Raw genomic sequence first — 10,427 nt, forward strand, 5'->3', positions numbered from 1 at the left:
CCGCGGCGGCGCCGGGCAGCCATGGCGGCATCGCCTCAGCGCGGCGGCGGCCCCGGTTGTCGTTTCCCCGGGGAACCCACACGCCGGGAAGGATCGGAGCGGGATTTACCCGAGCGCTGTGGTAAAGGGAGAGCCAAGACGTGGGGCTTGTGGCCTCAGGGGGACTACAGGGACCGCCCGGAAAGGGGTGGCCCTGGGTTCTAGCCCCAAAGGCTGGTGAGGAGTTGGGTTCTGTCTCCATTTGGTCATTTGACATCAGGCTCTTTGTAAGGAAAACCACCCGCCTGGTTATTACTATTTTTGCCTCACAGGTGCCCGTTCATGTTCATATGGGCCTCCTGTGAGTCCACTGTAAGCATCTGAGGGAGCCAGACTCTTTTCAGTGGTTCCCAGTGAGAGGACGAGGGGCAACGGGCACAAGTTGGAACATAAGAGGTTCCACTCAAATATGAGAAAAAACTTCTTCACAGAAGGGTGACAGAGCCCTGGAACAGGCTGCCCAGGGAGGTTGTGGAGTCCCCTTCTTTGGAGATTTTCAAGACCCGCCTGGATGCAGTCCTGAGTAACACGCTCTGACAAGCTCTAGGCAATCCTGCTTCAGCAGGGGAGTTGGACTAGATGGTCTCTATGGTCCCTTTCAACTCTAAAAATTCAGTGAAATTTCCAGCCCAGAAGCAAGCGAGAGGTGTTTTTGCTGAAAAAAAAAAAAAAGGACCAGTTTAGCAACGGAAAACACCAAAGCGTGAAGGCTTCGTTGCCACACCATCACTTCAGGCAGCTTGCCCACGCTTCGGGTGCTGGCTGAGGGCATCTTCTTCCCCCATGTCGTGGGGATCACAGAGCCCACTGCGCTGCTAACGAGTTCAAGGAGCCCAAGCTTTTTTATTTATTTATTTTTGTAATCCTTTCCCAGGTCAAGCCTCCCCACCTCAACTGATTCTTGTTTTGGCACTCAGCTGAAGCGGAGGATTGGGGGTGAAATACCCCAAACCCATGGTGTACGGAAGCTGCCTCTCAGTCCCAGGTCCGATGTTTGCCCCGACGGCAGGTACCTCACGCTGAAGCTGTTTCCCTGACTGGGAACAGGCCCCACGGCACTTGAGCACGCTCTGTGTTTGCTAACAACAAAGTTAACTTCGCAACACCCTTAAAAGGATGCAGCGATTCTAGCTAATTCCCTCTTGCCTTTAGAGGAGTTAGTCAGCAAATGATATGTAGAAGTACAGGCTTCAGAGATGCCTCTGCAGGGACGTCGTTAGGGCTTTTGGATAGCAGTGATACCACTAAAACAGCAAAACATTCTTCTGTAAAAAAGGAAATACTCCAGCTAGATGCCAAAGACAATAAAACACCAATTATTTTTAACGTCGCACCAACAAGAGAAGCAGTTATTTGTAATTTACTGTTTATTTTCATATACAAAAAGATAAACTTGAAATAGTTCTTTCTAGTTTTTTTCCTCCTATTTGTTGGGGTGTAGCTGCTTCACACAGGGCAAATACTACATTCATACTGGTTTATTCAGACACCCAGTGCAAAGCTGAAGCAGCAAAACTCCAACTTGGCAGATCTAATTTCAAACTTGAGACTCATTTCTAAAATACCACAGTAAAAAGGAACAAAGATCCACTGCAAATTCATGAACTATGATACAATGTTCTTGTCAAAATGTCTTCATTTCATAACTGCAATACAATGGATGTCTGCATTAGGCCATTTTATATATACATTTTATATATATATACTTTTGCAGAATATATATATAATATACATATATAAAAAATCAGCACACTTCAATCCAAAAGGGGTTACAGCAACGAGCTTAACTCTCTGTATACTTTTTTCTTTAACAGGATACTTTAGTATAACTTTTGTTAACTCAGTAGTACAAGCTATCTCTGTTCTACATTTTTATAGCTACAAGAGTGAAATATAACCTACAACATTTACATTTCACATATCTTGGTATACAAACAGTACTTATTGAATTTGAGCCAAGGACCAAAAGACTCTTTAAAAATTATTTCACCATCTGATAGAGCTTCCTGTAATTTACACTCAGTTTATTCTGCAATCTTCTAAATCATTTACTTAATCTCATAGTTTGAGTTTAAACCCATTCAAACTGGAAATCCTGGAGAAACAGGTTACTGCAAACTCTTATGTATACTCTATATATACAAGTTAAGTAACACAGCGTAATAAGACTTAGCTATTTATCCTAAAACTGATATACACATATTTCACTACGCTAGACAAGTCTTAGGATTTTTATTTTATTTCTTTAAATAAAGCACAAATTTAGAAGTAGCTGGTAAAACTTACAATAAGATGGTTTAAAATGACAAATGGTTAGGGTGAGATTTCTTTCTGCTGGTGCCAAAACATTTTCTTGTGAGTTTTGTACTATGCTGTGTTGTTTAACTGTATGTGTCTAATGTTACATGCAGAAAGCTCTTTCCACAAGAATTGACATCAAACTGTACTTAGGTCAACTTTACATTATAAAATTTGTCAAACTTAAGGACGAATGTGAAAATATTAACAGGTGAAAGATCAGGCTTTCAACTCTATCATGAGGATCATGCAGAATTCATAAGCAGATAGTTTGAGCAGATTGACAATGGCATTGTGCGGACTTATGGCATAGAATTGAGGTCAAGAATGTTACTTAGTTTGCAGTAACCACCTCCTTCAACTCTCATCCACCAACAGATCGACTTTTGCATCATAGTTATTCCATTAGAAGGCCGTCAGCATTGCAAAATGCCTCCTTCTGGGAGATTTTAGTACTTTTGTAAATGATTTACCAAAGATAATCATAAACCATCAATAGCCATAGAAACATTAGACAGTCGAGGAAAAAATGGGGAAAGAGAAACATCTCCTTTTCTTCCTTTAGTAATATAATTACTAGTAATTAATTAAATGGATTACTAGTAATAATAAATTCATTAGTATTTGGATTGGAAACCTACTATTTTGTCCAAATAAAATACAGACTGTAATGTCGCATCAGCTATATGGATACATTTTTTAAAAACAGACATTTGGGAGGGGAACACATACAGTAAAATGTTCATGAGAAGAATGCTCTGACTTTTTGTTTTTCCCCAGAAAATATATCCCGAACAGAATTCTCTTCAGCAAAGTACCATTAAGGAGAAGTCACTGTGGTTGAAGGTCTGCTTTTACGAGAAGGTTCTTGTGAGAAGGTAGTTGGAAAAAGGAAAGGGCTAAACAAGTTCTAGGTCTTGCCAACACGTGTTTTACTCTGGTGCCAAGTCGACCTTCAGGAGCTATGAAATGCTCCAACCTCCTTCTCCTCTCTCATGGTTGGATTTTAGGTTTGGGTTGTTTTTTACGTTTTTTCTAGCTGTTTTGTTTTTAACAGGGGTGGCAATGCAGAGATGCCGGTGACTATCGATTTAGGATTTTAATTGACTAGGATGGTTACTGGTTAAACTTCAGTTCCTCAAAACAGTGGAAGAGTTGACTAAAGTATGGCCAATGCCTTCCTTTTCACAAAAACAGAAGCTATGAAGTCTTCCCAGAACATACTTTAGTTTTGCAATACTAACCTTACTGGAATGTTGTACACTGAGGTGTTCTTTTTTTTGTTTGTTTTATAACAACTGGAAAGATTAAGAGGCCTCTGCTTCAAAGTTGGCCAAAAAAATGCAGAAATAGTGTTTTAATCACATCATCTGCCCCATTAAAATACTGAAATAAAAGGCTAACAAAGGAAGCACTTTTCAGAAAACACTTTCTTGATATATATCCAGCACAATGCCATTATAGAGCTTCCAAGAAGCCCTTTTGGTTTCAATGTTGGAAAACAAAAAGGTTTTGCTTTTTTCCTTCAGTCCTTGGGGATCACTTTCCATTTACATATATATATCATATATATACGTGTATATATGTATATGATACATATATATAAACACCCATATATAGCAAGGTTCCTGTTTGTGTATGTTACAATATTGTAGTATCAAGGAGAATCCAGATAGCAACACTGTTTAATATGAGGTTTGAGGTAATTGGTTCTTGAAATACCTGGATCACAGACTGCATCCAGAAATAACAGCTGGGCAATGAAAAGTGGTTTTTTTTTTTCAGACAGAAAAATAAGAAAAAACAGTAAAAAAAAAAAAAAAAAAGACAAAAGTTACAGCAGTTGCTTTTACATGGAAAAATAAAGGCACAACAGAATAGCGTTACATTTCAGAACAGCTGGATGGATAGAACACAAGTATGATCTCTTTCTGTGGAAGTGTCCCGACAAAAAGGATTACTGCTTACTCCATAGGTTACTACTTCAGTCAGGGAACCCAGCGTCACCCTAAAACTAGAGTTTTAAAAAAGAAGTCCCATGCACGTGGGGGGACCAGGTGTGTTTAGGAAGTGCTCCGGGAAGGAACGGGCACACACGCTCGTGGTCCCATGGAATTGGATGGCAAGTCTCCCCCTGGCTTCCACGGGGCCAGGGCTTCACCAAGAACACAGAAGTAGGATTCAGCACTGACAGGAGCCTGCTCGGAGTCATTTAAGTGGTAATTTCATCAAGGTAGCACCATGTATAGTTTGGTTTAAAGCTTTTTTCAGTTAACTCTTGCCCCGCTGACACTGTGTTGTCAAGGTTAAGGAAACCAAAAAAGACCAGAGTGAGTTTTCGGTCCAATGAGAAAAATTAGCTTAAGTGAAAAGAATACATTTTCAGGCTTTTTCTCTAATACTTCTAGAATCCCTCGGATTAGTTAAGACAAATTTGGAATGCTCTTTTTCTAAGCAGGACTTTGGACATGACAGTGCTCCTTTTCTTTAGTGCCTCCGACCCAGACTGTAAAATCTGACGCTGGGAACACAGAGCCACGTATCTGCGTGTTCTGGCGAAGCCCGATTAGTTGTGTCACTTCGGAGAGAAGGAACTTCTAGGAATTGGTTTTATCAGGACTTGACTGGCAACAGCTCCTTACAGATCATATTGTCAATGCAGCAGGCGCAGCTGCTATAAACGGATACGGCAGCGAGCGAGATCAGCCCGGCTATTTGGTCTCAAGTAAATTCTTAACACCCTGACTTCACAACTCACTGCAGCATCGTGGCATATGCCAAGAGACACACTGCTCACACACGGAAACTCGCAGAAATACTCGAAAAAAAAAACTCTCCCTGGTTAAACTGAAGATGGTCATAAAAAAGCAACAAGCATCTTTAGCAGAAGGGATGTGACACGCAAGACAACCTAAACATATACTCAGTGCCGTCCTCAAAGCATGTCCAAGTACATCCAAACTTGCTCCTCAAACTGGTTTCAGGCTAAACTTGTCCTATCCTCTGGACTTTGATGTAGTGCACACTTAATTTAAACATTATATATATATATTTATTTATTTGCTGTGCGTACACAGACCTTTCTCCCTTTTCCCTGCAGAAACATATTAGACATTACAAAAATAATTTGTGGTATAAAAGAATTCTCACACAATGTAGAATTTTCGCTTGTATATGTAACTAAAATATATATATATTTTTCCAAAAGTAAAAAAGTCAAAATGTCCTTATTTTTCCTCTATTATATAGTCTATTTTATTTACAATGTTACCAAACAATATTCTGTATGTAAAAGTGATAAGAGTTTGCGGGACGCTTCCTGCTTAGCAACTTCTCAAGCCGAGTGTGGTTGGAAGAGGACTGTGGCAACAGCACTGTCACAACCTTATCAACCAGCACCTTCCTCGCCAACACGAGCTTCTTCCGTACTAAGTGCAACCAGATCCTTCCCCTGCAAAACCGGGCACGTTCTGACAGTCTGCCTTGAAAGGAGCACAAGAGGAATAAAACCCGTGTTCTCCGGTTTCTGTGCTGGGATACGAAGGGGGATCAGGATTCCTTATGGCGAGGCCCGACCCAGCCAACCTGTCGACAGCCCCCAGCAACGTCACGCTGCTGCTGCTTCTACTGAAACCAACAACTTCCCAGTGGAAACCAGCACTGAGACAGGAGAGCCAAGGAAAACGCAGTGGAGTTACTGGGGGGGCACTCACGGACCTTCTCTTTGCAACCAACATAGCCAAAGATCTCAGCATTCCCCTAGGTGTAACTTCATCTAGCCTAGTATATTCTGTAAGAGAATTTCAGCTGAAGTGAATATTCAGGCAGAATAAAATGTGGTTTTCTTTTGTCTTAAAAAGAGAAAACTTGATGATCAGGACTAGCTAAAATCCTTAATCATAATGGAGAAGCCTAGTACTACTTAACTGATGGTTAGACTGGTTTATAGCCATCTCTGATAACACGCATCTCTATTTCAACATGAGCCACATACAATTTCCAGCCTTGCTGTACTAATGCAATTTCATTAACAAGTCACAGCTCTATCGCCTCAAAGAAACAAGCAATTTCAGTTCCCGTGGTATTTCCAGTTTCAAAATATGAACTCAAACTTCCTCCACCTAGGAAACCAGCCCGGCCAGTCCAATAAATTCATAAAGAGAGTTACACCAGAGAGATACGGAAACCTGGCTCCTAAAGTCAAGGAGAATTTTCACCCAGGATATTCAAGGTTCATCTTTACCTAAAAACTGCCATACGAGAGAGGAAGGTCAACAATAAAATTCTGCAGCAAAGGTTCTGGAGAGCGACTTCCTCGGGGTCTGAAGGGGAAGTGGAATTTTAGTGCTTGGGAAGTAGCAGAAGAGGCATCGTACCCATCGCTTTCAAGGGAGTGTTGAGAAGAAAAGAGCTGCACTTGCTCATCACAGCTACACCTATGGATGTGCCCCGACGCTGACCTGGGAGAAGCCCCCGCAGCACCGAGCAGAACCAAAACCACGTTGTCAATGAGAGTTCAAAAGCTACATTAACGGTGAGGAAACTACTTGCTTCACAGCTCAAGTGCTGAAAGACCGATACGTTCATCGGAGCTTGTCTTCAGGAATAAAATAAATAAATACCAGTTTACAACAACAGCTTTAGCTAAACTGGTACGAATTTGTAAATATGCAAAAGTTGAGGATTTCCTTTTCTGCTGCCACAGCAAGACGCACACACACCTACATACATTTAAAATTTGCAACTGAGCACACGCGCAATTTGGAAATTCTTTGTAAAAATCAGTTTCTGAATCCTGTTGACAAGATGATCTATAAGGAACCATTACACCAGGGAAGATGTAATACTTGATGATCAGCATTTGGTCAAAGTTTGTAACGGCCGCGCAGTTCCCCGCAGAGAGATAAGCTACACGTGAGAATTTTTGTTTACGCCTTCTCCAAAGAGAAGATTTCAGACTGTCTAATAGGCTATTAAAATCATATGGCACTTTCAATAAATACTTTAAAGCTTTTTAAAGAAATCAGGAGAAAAAAGCAACTGCTGTAATAAGCCTGTTTTAGCCATAATACATAATGCTGAAGGAAAAAAATCCAGAACAGCAAACAGATATTAACAGTTAAAAGACAGTACAGCTTTTTTCTTTCTGCAGCAATAAGGGACTGGCCCCCATTCCCGGGGAAACGGGGGCGAGCCCACCTCCAGACAAGTATTCACTCAATCTGAACTGCTCTACGCTCCACCCCAACCCTCACATCACTTCACTTCTAAAACATACGTCACATTTTTATATAAATCTCAGTGCAGAAATGTATTAAACATGAAAAAAACAAAAAAAATGCTGATCCTGCAAACCTTTACGACTATGCTTAACATTAAGCAGGAGCTTAATGTCATGACACCAGAAGAACTACCCACACTCCTAATTAATGCTAAGCATAGGTAGGTCACAGCATCAGGCCCAAAGATGTCAACTGCCACCAGGGACATCAGCTGGGTCAAAATGGTATCATTCTGTCCGGTTTTGTCAAGGTGTTCTCAACAGAAGCACATCATTAAGAAACAGAAACTTCCAAACCTAAACAGGGAAATACAGGGACATGTGTGTACATACTAATATGCAATATACATTCAGTAACTTGAAAGAATAAGGTTAAGACTTTATTCAGATAGACAAATTAAGGCAATTATCTTAATGTCTCTTCAAGAGAAAGGACTGTGTCCTCATTTGTGACCTCTAGGTTTTAAAGCTATATTTTTCAAGAAATATATTTCAATTTTCTTTATATTTTCTCCAATTAGCGATTTTGCCTGCTTAATAAATTATATCTGTGCAAGGGTGCACGCTGGCAATTTGGCAGTGGCAAGAAGTCCAATTCGTTTATATAATACAGACTTTTTACATTTTTGTTACAGGGTGATTAGTTCAGGACTGCATTTTGGCTTAACACAAAATAAAATTTAGAAGTTCTGGCCATCTAATGGACATAACTTTGTCAGTCTAGCAAGACACAGAATTCATGTTCTATTCAAAGTCAAAAAAATAAAAATAAAAATTAAAAAAAAAAAAAAAGATGTACTGTCCTTTCACTAAAACAGACCAAAAAAAATAACACAGAATGGAAACAGCCTTCACAAATAAGAGTGAATAATGCCCAGGTACCTTATATAGGCAGTTATTCTACAACTGTATACAGTTATTTACAATGGTGCTTTATAAAACAAACAAAAAAATGGTAGCACTTCCTAAAAGATTTTGGAACTTTTTTTCTTTTTTTTCTTTTTTTAAAACTCCCTTGTCATAAAAGCCAACTTACATTAAAATATACTTACTACAAGACAACACAACTAACAAAATATATAATAAAACTCATACAAGTAGAAAATTCTGAGGTATTTCTGGTTTGAGGTGGTCTGTGGTCATGAAGTTTTTAATTATTTTTTTTTTCAGTTTAAACCTCGGAAGCCACGTAACGTGTATGTGTGTGTGTTTTGTGGTTTGATTTTTTTTTTTTTAAAGTTTTTTTTTTTTTTTAAACATTGCATGTTTTGCAAATTAAAAAAATATTTCACTGTTGAATCAGCAGCATTAGGAACATTCACTGACTAGAGCGAGTTTATGGCGTAATAAGAGTAACGGTATTTTAGAATATGCACCACTTTAAGACAAAAAAATGTTTCGTTACAGAGTAAGGAGAAAGCAGCCTCAAAGAAACCAGTCGGAGAGATGCTGTGAGAATCACTGCTGCTGCTCAGCCACCCCTGTGTCCTGCTGCTCAGCCACCCCTGCGTCCTGCAACCGGGCAGTTTCTCAGCGTCTGGGATGCTACAGGAGCCATCTGCCACTGGTTCAGGTATTTCCACCCCACTCCCAACCCCAAATTAATCAGGGGAAAAAAAAATAAAAAAAAAAAAAAGAAAAAAGTTTAAAAAAAAAAAAAAGAAAAAAGTTTAAAAAAAAAAAAAAGAAAAAAGTTTAAAAAAAAAAAAAAGAAAATTATAGAGCCAGTTTTCACACTTTTCCTCTTTCCACCATCTGCACCCGTAGCTCGGGCTGACAGATAATCAACCCTAAGGCCAAATTTCCTGAACTGATTTGCACTTGAAGTGAGATGCAAAAATTTTCCCCGTCTCCCAGTATTTTACCAAAGTGCTTCAAGAACGCACTTTTCTCACTTCTTCCAATTTCACTGCTTAAAAGCCTCCTTCCTGTTACTATCTGGAGTCGAAAAATAAAAGGTAATTCTACTTCTGCTTTGTTCTCCTACCCACCCCCCCAAGCCCAAGATACTGGAGGAAAAAGAACTAGCGCTTTGCTTCCAACCGCTGGCTCTTTGACTCAGCTTTCTCCATACTCTGCAGCCGTTAATACTCTGCCCAGAAATGTCCTTCCCCTCCTCTAATGGTTACCTGAGAAGTAGCTCCATAGCAAATGATGTTTCCCCAAATGCTGCCAAGTCCAACGTCACTCTCCCCAACCCCTATTCTACGCTCCCCCCTTCGATTCTACCATCAAGAATTAACATTCTCCGCCCAGTTACTTTTTTTTTTTTCCATGTTACAATGACACCCGTTAGATCCGTAAAAGACACATCTGCTGTTTTTTTTTTTGAAGCTCACTTCCATAAAAAAAAAAAAAAAAGAAAAGAAACTGAACCCAAAACCAAAACAAAATGGGGAAAAAGATCCTTATTGAGGAAGGTGAATTCTTTATATAACAGTCTTAAGTTTCCTCCACAGTTTGCAGCATTGCGTTTTCTAAGATGGTAGGTGGTTTTCCTTTATGTCACAGATGCTCCGCTCAGAAGACAGACTGATAAAGAGAAACCCAGAAAACTGAATAAACCAAAAACAACTGAAGTGAGTTTGTTGAGGTTCTGAGGTACCTGCACCTTTTCTGCATTCATTAGTCGGCACCTGAATGCTTGCTGAAATGTCCATTTTTTTTTTAATACAGTAGAGCAATGTGCTGGTAAAATTGATCCAATCCAAAAAAATAATAATAATAATAATAACAATAATAATAAAAAGTCAAGATAAAATAGCAGCTGCATTCATGTGTTTGTTGGATTTTTGTGTGTTGTTTTTTG

The sequence above is a fragment of the Calidris pugnax genome, unplaced genomic scaffold (genome assembly GCF_001431845.1).
Source record: "Calidris pugnax isolate Ruff unplaced genomic scaffold, ASM143184v1 scaffold54, whole genome shotgun sequence".
Lineage (NCBI taxonomy): Eukaryota > Metazoa > Chordata > Aves > Charadriiformes > Scolopacidae > Calidris > Calidris pugnax.